Here is a 16,622-nt window from a genome sequence, read left to right on the forward strand (position 1 = left end):
AGATGAGCTCGTATTGAGATAAACCATTTTCAGTTAAAAGGAAATAAAGACAGCGTTTTCACATACCACAGAAAAGAAACCCACATCACAAGCAATCCTGGTACCTACTTTTCCTACATAGTGTTCACTCTTTTGCACAAGATTCTTTGGAAAGAAAGCTAAAGTTCCTATCTGCCTCTTTGGTCCCTCTATGATTTTTCAGCATACTCAATGCAGAGAAGAAATGCTCAATGATAATGTGCCTCAGATATACCATGACACTGTAAGAAAATATGAAGCATGAGGAAATCTGCTCTCCTTCCCATTTTTTCAGACCACAACACTCATCCCCTCAATTTCCCTAAAGCTGTCACTAGACTTGTCTGGGAATGAAGAAATATAACCAGCAGCTGTTGCCATCTGTTGGAAAGCCAGGCCTCATCAGAAACTTCACAGCGAGACTTGGCTGCAAAAATTCCTTATGTGTGTGTTAATGGTTTTAAGCTCATAACGCATGTTTCTAATAAAAACTATTCAGGGTGCCAGGCTGTCCACCAAAGTGCATTTATCCTTAGAGAACACGTAGAACACCTTGCCAGGACACAAGGCAGGGCAAGTCCTCTACTCTCTCTACACAACATGAACAGTGCCTATTACAGCCTAGAGGAGAAGTACTGAAAACCTGCCTTACTGTTATTTTTCACATCTTTGCCTCATTAACTTGGCTTAGTCTGTTCTGAGAAATATAAATATATAACAACCCAGCTGGAGGCATTGGATGCCAGTGTTCTTGATTAGCCTCCTTCAGCTCCACTGAAGCAAGCTTGTTTCCATGCACCTTGATTCTGTCAGCCCTGATTGACTCAGTACTTAGGCTCCTGATGTTCTCCTTTATCTACTGCTTCCAGGACTATTTTAGCCATATTCCTTTATCTGGGTCTCAGCAAGTGTTCTCAAATTCTGTTGGTTTCCCCATAGCATCACACACTCAGCTTCTGCCCATTCTCTTGGACTGAGCTTACCTATTCCCTAAGGCTGGAGACACCAGAGAGCCCCAAAAATACCCAAATCCACAGATGCTCTAGTTCCTTATAGAAAATGGTGTCAAAGACTGTATATCCAAAGTCAGCCCTTTGCATTCGCAGATTCCCAACTGTGGATCAAAAATACTGTTTTTATTGCAGTTGGTTGAATCCACAGATGCAAAACCCGCAGACAAGGAGGGGCAACTGTACTCTGCCCTGGGCTTCAATGTTAGGCAAGGAGGTTGTAGAACTCTTCTCACAATCAACTTGACCTGTCCTATCATCACCATTGGTGCTGCCACCTAAAAGATTAACAAGGGAAGGTTGCTCAGATACAATTATAATTATACTGTTTTAATAGTCCTAAGGAAACACTGCCTAAATCATTTTCCTTGTCTCTTAGCTGGCAGAACGGTATTAATACAGTAGGACCCTTTCTGCAAACAAGAATACATTGGAATTATGCTGGAATAATGTGTACTATGCTAGAATTTTTCAGATTTCCAAACTGCTTTAAAAAACACTTCATGGCTCCACCTGCTAAGATATCATTAAGTCTGCAGGAAAATGGATTTGTTTTGCTTACTTAAGCAATAGGTGCCATGGGTAGGGTGAAACAAACTGGTAGCCCAATTTTTCAAAGTCTCAAAGAGATCAATGTGCAATGAATTTCCCCAATCAGCTGAGCCCTGGAGCCTCTGGGAGCTAACAGATTTGACCTGAATGTGAAGGCTGCCCAACATCTCCTGGGCACATCAGATTCTCCATTGGAGACTCAAGAGTAGATACAATTTATGTAGTTGGCTGCCCCCTGGTGTCCACAGGTAGCAACAACAGCAGGCAGGATAGTTACGGTTCTACTAGATATGGCAGCAGGGCAGCGGGGTTGTCTGGCATAAAGGTTCCAGGCCAATGTGGTGTGGGACTAAAATTCAGCTCGCCCTTTTTTCACTAAATTGTTTGCCCTGCAAAGAGCTGCATCCACCTGGATATTGGCATCTTTTTCTAATTTTTCTACCCCAAAGGGCCATCTTTTTCTAATCCTAATTTAGAAATCTCTACATTGCTTGAGATTTCTAACTTCTAAAGATACCATATAGGCTACTACCAGCCCTATATGATAGGCCATGCAGTCTGAATGTACTCAACCTTTGTTTCATTTCCATTTCTGAAAATTCACTTGTCCTGTAAGAATAGCTCAGAGGTGTTTGTGGGAGGTGTTGGAATGGAAAATGTCTAGATCTTCTACACCATGGATACACTCAGGAGCTTAGGGAAATATCATGTACCAAGCCTTATTTAAGCACATCTGCTGCACATCTGACTGAAACCCACTTCCCACTTTTGCATGAGTGGACACCACCAATTGATGTCTCTATTAGAGTGCCAGTGTCCCTAAACCTAAAAATCCTAAAAGACAACAATTGGCTAGAGCCAAACAGGGACAACTTTGATATAGGTCACATGCTCTCTGCCTAGTCAAGGCTGTTTCACAATGACTTCTGAGACATAAATCAGGGAGAACAAATAAGGTAAATGTGGCATCTTGGCCAGAGTATACTCATAATTGCATGTGGCAGCCCGATTTTTCAATAGTTTAGCCCTTCTAAACTATTCTCTTCTTCCTCTATAACAATAGAATTGTAGCTGGGACATAGCTGCCTGGCTAGGAATTCCTTTTTGTTAAGCCCTAAAACAGTATGTAATTAGAGTAGTGCTATGACGATTTTCACCACTGGCATATGAGTGGAAATGATGTATGTTACTTTCAGCCCTAGCCTGTAAAAATTTGCCAAGTGATTTTCTGTAGCCTTGATCCTCCCATGAGCTGATGCACACAGGTGAATCTGATCTGGCTGCAACTATGCTGTTAAATTCAGCGCTCAAGGAGTTATGGAGAAATAAAATAGATTGAACATAGGTCCCTGAATGACCACCTGGGATAGAGTGGCTTTGTAAATTTGAACTACTCACTGTCATTGCTATTTGAGAGAGATACATTTTTTAAGCCATTGAACTCTTTTTGGATTTCTTTGTTATAGCAGTCAAGAGTTATCCTAATTAACATAGTGATCAATGAAGGGGTCTTTGTATGAATACTGAACAGAGTAGTAGTGACCACCTAGGCAATATTTTGGTGTATATCACCCAATCTGGCCTCAAATCAATCTGGGAAAACTCTGACAATGCCACTTCTGGGCCATTTGGAGGGAAAGTGACTAATTGCACAAAGTAGGATTGTTTAAATGACAAGAGTAATGCCAAGCAAGATCCTAGGCTTGGAAGCTTTTAGGCTAACTTGTCATGGAATACTTAGGTTTTTCAAAAATGATCCCAATGATTCATGTTCTGTTTTTCACCAAGCTAACACTAATAAGTCATCTCAAAAAAGAATACTATATTCCTGATGATCAGTTATGGCATCCCAGGTTCCAAAAGCTTACTCCCTTACACCAAAATCTTGGTGAATCTCAATATAGCCAGAACATACACCTTCAAAATCAAAGCCTAATCTATGTCATCCTGCCCAAGGAAAATCCAGGCATCATGACAACCACCTTTATGCCTACCTCCAGGAAGTTGGTGCCAGTCAAAGCTAATTTCCTAGTGTGGAAATTAGACCTATTAGTGATTAACTCCCCCTTTGAGCTCCAGGACCATAGCCATTAAAAGCTCAACACTCTGCCGTTAGATCACTCCATCCTAGAGAAGCTAAGGCAGAACCTAAAACTCAGCCCAGGCCAGGAGAGTTGAACCACTTTCATGTATGCATAATTTGTTTCTTTAGATTGCTGAGTTGCATTCCCTGGTATGGATGTGCCTCAGTTTAATCATTCTTTCCTGATGTTGCAAGATTCCTTCTTTTTATAATTTTTTATTTAACTTCCTTTAATCATTATTTAAAAGAAAGTCTGCTAGTGAAACATTCTTTTGGCTATCCTTTGTTTCTTTTATTTCCCCTTCATTCCTGCAGGGTATTTTTGAAAGTATAGAATTTGCAGTTAACAGTTATTTACTCTAAGAAGTTGAAAAATGTGTTACTTCATCCTGTCTTCATGGTTTCAGATAAGAATCTGATATAATTTGAATTGGTGTTCTCCTATAGGTAATTCATTGGTTTTCTCTGGCTGCTTTCAAGACTTTGTCTTTGTATTTAATTCAAAAAGTTTAACTATCATGTGTCTTGGCATGGCTTTCTTTGTGTTTATCCTGTGACGTTTGCTCAGCTTCTTGAATTTGTAAGTTTGTGTCTTTCACCCAATTTTGGAAGTTTTCAGACATTAATTTTTTTTTCAAATACTCTTTCAGCCCTACTCCCTTATTTGCCCCTTCTGGAGTTCTGATGATACAAATGCTGGATCTTTTGTTATTGTCCCATAGGTCAATATTTAGTCTTATTTTATCGTCTATGGTCTCTCTGTTATACAGAATGGGAAAAGTCTATTGATCTGTCCTCAACTTCACTAATCCTATCCTGTCATTTCCACTCTACAATTGAGTCTATCTAGTGAGTTTTCCATTTCTGCTTTGTACTTTTCAGGCCCATTATTTCCATTTGGCTCTTTTTGTAACCTCTGTTTCTTTGCTGCAAATTTCTACTTTTATTTGTTTTAATATAGTTTGCATTGTTGAAGCATTTTTATGATCATTGCTTTAAAATCCTTGTTAGAGAGAGGAGATTCAAGATGGCAGCAGAATAGGTGGATGTTACACTCACCTCCTTCTAAAATCAAACTGGAATTACAACTAAAATATAGAGCAGGCAACCTGAATAATCAATAGAAAACTAGCTGAAGAAAAGTCTTATAACCAAGGATTTACAGAAGAAGACACATTGAGACTAATGGGAAGGGCAGAGACATAAAGGGACTGGCCCCGCTCTTACGGGTGGTGGCTAAGATTCCTGAGAGATACCTCAGCATCAGGGTGTCCCCCCTTAGAAGCAAATGGTCTCAACACCAAGCCGGGCTCCCCAGACCAGATCACCAGAGCCAGGAAGAGGTGCCGACATAATATCTGGCTCTGAAAATCAGTGGGGATTCTGTCCACCAGGGAGAGACAGGAGTCTGCTAGAGAAACAGACCCCCTCTTAAAAGGCCAGTGCACAAAATCTAGTTTGCAACCACTCACCCTGGGCTCCAGCAGGAGGAGGGCAGAGTGGACTAGAGTCGTGTGAGGAAAGACGGGTCTGTGGCTCTGAGGATAGAACTGCAGGGACAGCCACCACAATACCTGTGCTGAGTCCTTCTCCCACACTACAAACACCATCTTTCTTGGGTGGAGCACTTCCCTCCATGTGGAATCATCCTAAGGAAATGCAATATCCTCACCCTCTGTGCTCCCTATTACCCCTATCCTACAGAGCTCACAACCTGCAGAGGCCAGAGGTGTAGAGGTCTAGGCAGACTCAGGGATTGTCAGTGTCTGAATTGTGTGGCTTTGGGATGGGAGCCATTCCCTCTATTTTCCCATGAAGCTGACTGGTGCCAGTCCCTCACAGACAATCCCTAGCTCAACTCTAGGCACACAGGGGCCCCACCCTCCCAAATCCTGGTGATTCCAACCTGCCAAGATCTAGGCAGAATTCAGGAAAGATTGAGTTATGTGGTTCTGGGGGCTGATGGATAACTCTCCCTCACAGATCTACTAGCTTCACTCTTTTAACTCCTGGCAGCCCTGTCCTGCTGAGATTGGGCTGCTTGCAGAATCTGGAACAGTCTGAGTTGGGTGGCTCTAGGACAGAGGCCATTTTCCCCCTGCATACTTGACCAGTGCAGAGCCCTCCCTTCATATGGACAACTCTTGGTCTGTTTTGGCCTGATAAACTCTGCTGGCCTCACCTTGATGACTCCCTGAGACCCTGCCCCACCAAAAAGTATGCAAGCACCCTGTGGGTGGCAGCTAGACTTGATATAACCTGGAACATTTGTTGAGTGGCCTCAGGCACAGCACTGGAACCAAGTTTGAACCTGTATCAATCTGGTGAACACCACTCACCCCTACCTGATGACTCACTGAGAACAAACCTCATGCAATTCAAATAATTCCATAGGCTATTTCAGTGATTGAACCTAACAAACTGCTTTCAGGTGGAGGTGAATCTTGGGGTAGTTTGGGACTTTTACTGAACTGCCCCCAGGCCTGGTGCTGGTAATAGCCAACCTTGGTGCATAGATTGGTTCTTTCCATGTACAGCCAGGCCCGTCAGAGGCGGTCAAAAACTGTAGATCACATTGTACTTCCTAACAGGTTGCCCAGAGCCAGTCACAGGCAACATCTGACATTGGTCTCCATCAGATTTCCTTCCAAGAGGCCCCAGAACCAACACACCCAATGGCCAGCTTCAGACAACATTAGAGCAGGATACAATTAGTTTCACAAGTGGCACATCCAAAGGGAAATCTCTTCAGTCAATAAGCCCCTGCTGAGGCAAATTCCACTTTGAGTGTTCAGCACCTACACAGAAGCTCGTACACTGTGGTTGAGGTCAATCCTCACAGTCAGTCTTCCTAAGGATCACACCCACACACAAATGGGCCAATACCAATCAAGACTCAATTACAACAAGAGGGCCTACATAACCCCCATAAGGGACATTCCTGGAGCACCCAGCTCACAGGATCAGGGAAACTGTGCCACTGGGTTCCACAGGACACCTACTAATAGACACAAAATTCCAGGAAGCAGAGAGTCCAAAAAATGATGAACCAAAGAGGCCCACACCAAGACACATCATAATTAAAATGGCAAAGGTTGGTATTTTAATAGGAATTGCATTGAATCTATAGATTGCATTGGATAATATGGGAATTTTAATTATGTTGATTCTACCAATCCAAGAACCTGGTATATTCTTCCTCTAGTTTATATCTTCTACTATCTCTTTTTCAACGTTCTATAGTTTCCCAAATATAGGCCTTTTACATCCTTGGTTAAGTTTATTCCTAAGTATCTTAATTTTTTGTTTCAGTTGTAAATGGGATTATTTTCTTTTAGTTTCCCTTTCTGAGAGTTCATTATTATTATTTTAAAATGCCAATTATTTCTGGATCTTAATTTTGTATCCTGCTATATTGCCAACATTATTTATTAAATCTATTCGTTTTTTTGGTGGAGTCCTTAGGGTTTTCTATATACAATATAATGTCATCTGCGAATAGTGACAGTTTGACTTCCTCCTCTCCAATTTGGATGCCCTTTATTTCTTCTTCTTGTCTGATGGCTGTGCCTCTTATTAGGTTGGTCCTTGCAGTGGTGTTCAGCAGCCTTGGTGAATACCCTGCCTCCAGTGGCTGCTACCCATCCCTCTCATCCTTAAGCCCCTCAACCCCGCACAATACATAAGAATAAACTCAAAATGTTTTAAAGATTTTCATATTATACTTGAAAGCATAAAACTCCTAGTAGAAAACATAGGCAGTAAAATCTTATTGCAATATTTTTTTCTGATATATCTCCTTGGGCAAGGGAAACAAAAATAATAAACAAATGGGACTACATCAAACTAAAAAGTTTTGCATAGCAAAGGAAACCATCAACAAAATAAAAACATAACCAACTGAATGGGAGAACTTATTCACCATTAATACATCTGATAAGAGGTTAATATCAAAAGTTTATAAAGAACTAATACAATTTGCTGCAGTCTTTTTTGCAGCTAGGGTTCAGGAATCTGGAGAAGGGGCTGTGTATAAATGAATAACTAGACAAGAAATATAAATTTGGGAGGCTTGGGGGAGCCAGGGGAGGCTCCACTTTCTAGTGAAGTGGGATGTCTGAATATCTGGACCCATGGCTTTTTATTTGCTGGAAAACACATTGGCCCTTTAGGAATGCAAACAGGTAAAGTTTGATAAAAAGGAAAATATTATCAGGTTAGGGGCAATTCCTTCAGCTATTCTGCCAGCAGCAGGTAAACAGGAAATGATTATCAGGTTAGGGGAAATGCCTATAGCTGTTGCAGATCTTCAGCCCTGCTGAAGCCTCAAGGTCCATCAGCCTTCTGACGAACTTCTTGCATAATTATGACCTGCTGGAATTTGTTACCAGCATATCCCCCTTTTTGATTTAATAAATTTAACAAGAATGTATGCCATTTGCAGAACTCAGGTCCTTTTAAGATTTTTCAATTCAATGGAAAGGATTGAGTTCTTTCATGTCCTTTTAAATTGCTGCCAGGCATCAAAGGAATCAGTCTGCAGTAAGCTCCTTTCTGGGCCAACAGTTCTTTGAGTCCCCTTTCCAGTCACTGTCCAACAGTTTTTTATGGGTTCCCTTCCCAACACTGTCCAACAGTTTTTTATGGGTTCCCTTCTCAATCACTGTCCCCTGTGACATGACAGCAATGATATTCCAGTTTTTTACAATAGCCAAGATTTGAGCTGAAGTGCCCATCAGTAGATAAGTGTATAAAAAGCATTGGTAACCCTTGCCAGCATTGTTCAGTGGTTAGAGCATCAGCCTGTGCACTGGAGCAGTGGTCAGCAAACTGCGGCTCGCGAGCCGCATGTGGCTCGGGAGCCGCGGTTTGCCGCTCTGTTGATTAATGAGTTTGCTGACCACTGGGATAGGGGCTTAATCACAAGGAACAACAACAGCCTGTAATTATTGGAATTGAGAGTCTAGGTCAGTGGTCGGCAAACTCACTAGTTAACAGAGCAGCAAACTGTGGCTCGCGAGCTGCATGTGGCTCGCGAGCCGCATGTGGCTCGCGAGCCGCAGTTTGCCAACCACTGCACTGGAGGGTCACGGATTTTATTCCTGGTCAAAGGCACATACTTGGGTTGCAGCTCTGATCCCCAACCCTGGTCTGGGCACATACAGGAGGCAACCAATCCATGTGTCTCTCTGATATAAATGTCTCTCTCTCTCTCTTTCACTCTCTCTCTCTCTCTTTCTCTCTCTTCCCTTACCCCTCCTTCCATTCTTTCTAAAAATAATTGGAAAAAATATCTTCACTGCTTGGGCAAGGATTAAAAAATAATTTAAAAATTAAATAAAAAAACAATGATACATTTACACAATGGAATACTACACAGTCATACAAAAGGATATAGATATATATGTGTGTGTGTGTATATATATATATATATATACATATATATATACACATATATACATATATATATAGTATTTTTAATATATTTTATTGATTTTTTACAGAGAGGAAGGGAGAGGGATAGAGAGTTAGAAACATTGATGAGAGAAAAACATCGATCTGCTGCCTCCTGCACACCTCCTACTGGGGATGTGCCTGCAACCAAGGTACATGCCCTTGACTGGAATCAAACCTGGGACCTTTCAGTCTGCAGGCTGATGCTCTATCCACTGAGACAAACCAGCTAGGTGGTATATATAGTATTTTTATTGATTTCAGAGTGGAAGGGAGAGGAAGAGAGAGATAGAAACATTAATGATGAGAGATAATCACTGATTGGCTGCCCCTGAATGTCCCACAATGGGGATTGAGTCCACAACTCAGCATGTGCCCTGACCTGGAATTGAACTGTGAAGTCTTGGTTCATAGGTAGATGATCAACCACTGAGCCACACTGGCTGGGCTTAAATCTCACACAATTAAAATTGAACTTCTTTTCTTTCCCTAAGAAACTCCTTTTGGTATTTCTCAACAATGAACATTGTCAGCATAAATAAAGATGGCTGTATTAGTTAAGATGATGAATATGACAGAAAACCCAAACTGATGTTGGTTTACCCATCCTAGATTTAATTCTATCATATACAAAGGCCAAAAGTCAGCAGTTCTGGGCTTGTGTGATAGGTTCATGCATTTTTATTTTTTTATTTTTTATTATTTTCTTTACTGATTAAGGCATTACATATGTGTCCTTATCCCCCTTTGCCCCCCCCCAACACCCCTACTCATGCCCTTATCCCCCCTTACCCCCCTGGTGTCTGTGTCCATTGGTTAGGTTTATATGCATGCATATGAGTCCTTTGGTTGATCTCTCCCCCTTACCCCCACCTTCCCATACTTTCCCTTAGGTTTGATGATCTGATTGATGCTTCTCTGTCTCTGGATCTGTTTTTGTTCATCAGTTTATGTTGTTCATTATATTCCACAAATGAGTGAGATCATGTGATATTTATCTTTCTCTGACTGGCTTATTTTGCTTAGCATAATGCTCTCCAGTTCCATCCATGCTGCTGCTTTGTTTATTTTCTCCTTTGTTTCCCTTGCCCTAGGAGTCATATTGGTAAACCTATTGCTGCGAGAGATGTCATTTTGCTGTCTATGTTTTATTCTAGGATTTTAATGGTTTCACAATTTACATTGAAATCTTTTATCCATTTTTGAATTTATTCTTGTGTATGGTATAAGTTGGTAGTCTAGTTTCCTTTTTTTGTGCACGTCTGTTCAATTTTCCCAACCCCATTTATTGAAGAGACTGTCTTTACTTCATTGTATGCTCTTGCCTCCTCTGTCAAATATTAATTGAGCATAATGACTTGGGTCGATTTCTGGGTTCTCTGCTCTGTTCCATTGATCTATATGCCTGTTCTTGTGCCAGTCCCAGGCTGTTTTGATTACAATGGCTTTATAGTATAACTTGATATCTGGTATTGTGATCCCTCTCAAGATTGCTACAGCTATTCAGGGTTGTCTTGGTTCCATATACATTTTTGGAGTGTATGTCCTAGATCTGTGAAATATGCCATTGGTATTTTAATAGGGATTCCATTGAATCTATAATTGCTTTGGGTAGTATGGACATTTTAATGATGTTGGTTCTACCAATCCATGAACACTGTATATTCTTCCACTTGTTTATATCTTCCTCTATCTCTTTTTTCAACACCCTGTAGTTTTCTGAGTATAGGCCTTTAACATCCTTGGGTAAGTTTATTCCTAAGTACCTTAATTGTTTGTTGCAATGGTAAATGGGATTCTTTTTTTTTTTTTCAGTTTTTCTTTCTGAGAGTTTATTATTGGTATATAAAAATGCCATTGATTTCTGGGTGTTAATTTTGTAACCTGCTACTTTGCCAAATTAACTTATTTATGGGCTTATTCATTTATTCAGGGGTTAATTTCCAAAATAGATAAGGAACTCATACTACTTAACAAAAGTAAGACAATTTAATTTAAAACTGGGCTAAGGAATTAAGTAGACACTTCTCCAAAGTGAACATACAGAAGGTCAAGAGATATATGAAAAACTGCTTAAAGTCACTAATCATCAAAGAGATGCAAATTAAAATGACAATGATGTATCTATCACCTCACACCTGTCAGAATGGCTATCATCAGAAAATCAGCAAATGATAAGCGGCTGGTGAGGATGTGGAGAAAAGGGAACCCTAGTCCACTGCTTGTGGGAATGCATACTGGTGCAGCCACTATGGATAATAGTATGGAGTTTCCTCAAAAAATTAAAAATGGAACTTCCATTTGACCCAGTGATTCCACTTTTAGGAACATACCCTAAAAACTCGAAACACCAATCAGAAAGAATATGTGCACTGCTATGTTCATAGCTTCACAATTTACAATAGCTCAGATCTGGAAACAGCCCAATGCCCATCAGTAGATGAGTGGATAAAACAGCTGTGGTACATTTATACCATGGAATACTATGCAGCTATAAAAAATAAGGATTTATTACCCTTTGAGACAACAAGGATGGACCTGGAGAGTATTATGCTAAGCAAAGTAAGCCACTCAGAGAAAGATAAGCATCACATGATCTCACTCATATGTGGGATCTAATGAACAAAATAGATCCAGAGACATAGAAGCATGGAACAGACAGACAAATTTCAGAGGGAAGGTGGTGGTAGGCAGGTGATGGGGAGAGATTTACCACAGAACCTATATACATATACTAGTATGCATAACCCATGGACACAGACGATAGTGTGGTGAAAACCTGGGAGGACTGGGTTGGGGATGGAGGGGTCAATGGGGAAAAAAGGGACACATCTGTAATACTTTCAACAATAAAGATACTTTTTAAAAAAATAAAGCAACAAAAATATATTTTTAATAATAATAAATTAAAAAGGAAATCTTACCTTTGCAACAACATGAATGGACCTGGAGAGTATTATGCTAAGTGAAATAAGTCAGTCAGAGAAAGACAAATACCATAAAATTTTACTTATATGTGGAATATAATAAACAAAATAAACTAAGGATCAAAGTAGAAACAAACTCATAGATATAGAAAACAGACTGATGGCTGTCTGAGGGAAGAAGGTAAGGAGGGATGAAAAAGTGAAGGGATTAAGCAAAGAAAAACCACCCTCATAGACAGACAACAGTATGGTGATTCCCAAAGAGAATGGGGTTGAGGAGAGGTAGGAGAGGATAAAGTGGGGATAAATGGTGATGGAAGGAGACTTGACTTGGGGTGGAAAACACAAAATACAATATACAGATGCTGTATTATGGAATTGTACACCTGAAACCTACATAATGTATTTATCAATGTCAGCCCAATAAATTCAATTAAAAATAAAAATAAATTTTAAAAAGAAATAAAAAAGAAATCCCAAATAGATCTCACTCTCCTTCCAGCATGAGAGGTTATGGTGTGAACACAGCTATCAGTGAGGAAACAGGCTTTCACCATACACGGAATTTGCCTTGATCTTGAACTTCCCAGCCTTGAGAACTAGAGAAACAAATATGTGTCACACAGACACGGAATATCCCAACATCTGATTAATCTCAGTGCTTCCTTCAGTTAATTAACTTTCTAATTCAAGCTATAGTTTTATTGGTTCTTGGCATGACAGATGATATTCAATTCCATCCTGAACAGTTTGTCTATTATGTTAGGAGACTCTGTGTAATAATTATTTTAATTTTTCAGTCAGCCACCCTGTTTAACTTTAGCACATAGGTCATAGCCTACTTTGTGGGTTGTGGTTCCAATGGTGCTTTAATTTTCAGAGTCTATGAAGTCAGCATCAAAGAACTTCAGTTGAGACAACAAGGCACCCACCCCATGAGTAGCGCAGCAACAAGGAATCTAGGAATGTCCAAGCAAGCGAGCAAGAACATCCAAGAAAGAATGAAATTAGAGAATCAGGGAAAGACTGGCAAGCGAAAGACAGGCTTCTAGCTTTAAGAACTGAGGCATAGAACAGGCCAGGTAATAAGACAAGGACAGAAGTATCAGGTCTGGCCTTCAAGATATACTTGTCTTAGGAACAAAGCCCAGGTATTACAGATAAGGTGAAACTTTAACTTCTAACCAGCCAACTAAAGCTCCTTATCTAATGCCCCTTGTCTGACAGTACTATTTGTCTAGGGCAGAAACTACAAATAGGTAGGGAGTATGAGAAGTGGAAGACTGTACTAGCAGTGTCATCATATCATGGTTATAATGATGGGCTCTAGAGACAGAACACCCTACATTTCAGGCCTGCTCTTTGTCTCATACTCTGTGTCACCTCTGAGCCTCCATTTAAACAAAGAATGTGATAATGACATATATCTATAGACCTAGGGTAAATATTGAATGAACTCATCCATGGAAAGAAATGAACCCAATGCGCAGCCCATGGTAAGTGCCCAGTAAATGTGAGGTAATGTTCTTATCCTTTGCCTGACACTGACCTTGAATAATAAGGCAAGCCCAGGGGTGGGCAAACTTTTTGACTCGAGGGCCACAATGGGTTCTTAAACTGGACCGGAGGGCCGCAACAAAAGCATGGATGGAGTGTTTGTGTGAACTAATATAAATTCAAAGTAAACATCATTACATAAAAGGGTACGGTCTTTTTTTTTATTTCAACAGTTTTATTCATTTCAAACATTTTAACAAGAAGAATGTAAATACTAATTATAATTTGAAACTTCAAAAAATGGAGGAATCATAGCACAATAACATACCTTATATTGAAGATGGCAAAGGCAAAATAAAATTGCCTAACAAAGGAAAGGTACAAAAGCCTTTCAAATTAAACTTAAATATAATAAAATAATTTAAAACTAAAACAAATAGAAAAGAACAAAATGTGTAAACAGTAAATTAAACATTTTCTTTAGTGCAACTTCCAAATTATGCCCGGGACGTAGATGTAGATGGCAATGTAGACTGGGTTGAAAGGTTTTTGGTCTTTAAAACATCAACTTCAGTGGGAACAGTGTTGTTGGTTTCCTTTTTAGCTAATACTCTGATACTGTGCTCTCCAGGGACGTGTCTCCCTACATCACCAGGATAACGTGTCTACGCATTCCCAGGGTGATGTGGGGAGGTCCGAGGGCATTACAAGGAGCCTCTGGAAGATTGAGAGGTTGTTCCTTCTACTGAATGGGCGGATATAAATCCGCCCACTCAGAAAAAGGAGCTGCGGCCGTGTTTTCCGACCTTGCCATGTTAACACTGCTGCTGGTGAAGGAGCGGAGGGGAGAGCAAGAGAACCCTCGGCTCTTTCGGCTCCGCGGGCCGGATAGAACAGCCGAACAGGCCAGATCCGGCCCGCGGGCCATAGTTTGCCCACGCCTGGGCAAGCCCCTTCTCAGCAGCTCCCTAATTAGTGACAATGAAAACAGGAGTCTTCGTGGTGTTTTTAAAACTATAAAATTTCATTCTAAAGACAGTTCTCATTAATATTCTTAACACTATTTCTTACAGACAGCACCAGAGACTGATATTTATCTAATGTGAACAATTTAAAATAATATCTGTAAGCATATACATAGCCAGCTTTCAATTACTCACTCTAACGGAGAAAATTAGTCACGGGTAATCCAAAACTGTGATGGTTTCAAAGTCATCTATGTTTGGTTTGGAGATGGACTGGATGACCTTCTTTTGCAGTACAGATGCCTTTTGGATTTTTTTTCCTGATTTGGCTAATAATAAAATGAATTTATATTCTCTAAGCACACTAGCTGGCAGCAAGCGAACGTGCACATAAATATTGTTGGGAAAAAAGGGAAGCTAAGATCATGACATTAAATTTATAGCTGTGAAGAGAGTATTTACTATACATTTTGTCAGTGGTTCTCAAAGTTGAGGAGATAAAAATCACACAGGGAACTATTGCATACTCACAGCTCCAACCCTTGATATTTTGGTTCAATAGCTCTGAGGTAAGGCTCAGAACTGTGTTTTTCTTTATTTATTTATTGTGGTTAAAAGTACATAGCATTAAATTTATCATCTTAACCATTTTTTTAAAAATATTTTTTATTGATTTGAGAAAGGAAAGGAGAGGGAGAGAGAGATAGAAACATCAATGATCAGAGAGAATAATTGATTGGCTGCCTCCCGCATGCCCCCTACTTGGGATGGAGCCCATAACCCGGGCATGTGCCCTGACCTCCTGGTTCATAGGTGGATGCTCAACCATGGAGCTATGCCGGCCAGGCTCACCTTAACCATTTTTGTGTGTGTAGCTCAGCAGTGCTAATTATATTCACACTAGAGGCCTGGTGCAGCAATTCGTGCATGGGGAGGGGGCGGGAGGGAAGGATCAGAGGAGGTTGGCTGCCAGCTTCAAGGAGGGAGCTGGCCCTCAGCACTCCTGAGAAAGGGAATGTGTCTGCCACCACCCACCCCTGGTTCCCCATCCCAGCCCGGGACCCGAAGGCCCCCATAGGGTCGGGAGAGGAGGCAATGGATGCCAGGCCGGGAGTGGAAGGAAAGGACTCCAGGCACTGATGCCACCCTGCCACCGCCCAGTTCCCTCTTTCCTGCCTCCTCCTTCCCTTGCCACAACACTGACACCACGGCATGGAGGGCAGGTGGCCCCCAGGGAAAGGAGAGGATGGGAGCAAGACAAAACCTTATGTCGAGGGCTGACTTTCAATAGATTGCAGTGAAGTAGCTGCTCTGCTATGTATGAAACCCTAACCCAGAAGCAGGTCATCTACGAATGGTTTAGCACCAGGGGCTGATGGGGACCAACCCCCCGGGGGGATGGACCGCGGGTGGTTGGCCGGCTACGGGAAGTTGGCTGTGGAAGTGCACTGACCACCAAGGGGCAGCTCCTGCATTGAGCGTCTGCTCCCTAGTGGTCAGGGCGTGTTGTAGCGACTGGTCAACCCAGGCGTTCCAGTTGTTCCAGTCATTCGGTCGTAATGGTCACTTAGGCTTTTATATATATATAGACTAGAGGCCCAGTGCATGGATTCGTGCACTAGTGGGGTCCCTCGGCCTGCCCTGTGCCCTCTCAGAATCCGGGACCCCTTGGGGGATGTCAGATAGCCAGTTTCACCTGATCCCTGCAGGCCCAATCCAGACAGGAGGGAGCCCAAGCCTATGCATTGATCATCTGTCCCCTGGTGGTCAGTGTGCATCACAGCAACCAATCATTCCACTGTTCGGTCAATATGCATATTAGCCTTTTATTACATAGGATATAGATTGTTGTGCAACAGATCTCAAGAACTTTTCCGTCATGCAAAACTGAAATTCTATACTCATTAAACATTAATTTCCCCTCCTCTCTTTACTCAGCCCTAGACCACCACCTTTCTATTTTCTATTTTTATTATTTGGACTATAATAGATACTTCATCTGAGTATAACCATACATTTGTCATTTTGCTATTGGCTCATTTCAGTTAGCTTAATGGCTGCAAGGTTCATCCATGTTGAAAATGTGACAGGGTTTCCCTTCTTTTAAAGGATGAAT

Source organism: Plecotus auritus (assembly GCF_963455305.1).
Source record: "Plecotus auritus genome assembly, chromosome: X".
NCBI lineage: Eukaryota > Metazoa > Chordata > Mammalia > Chiroptera > Vespertilionidae > Plecotus > Plecotus auritus.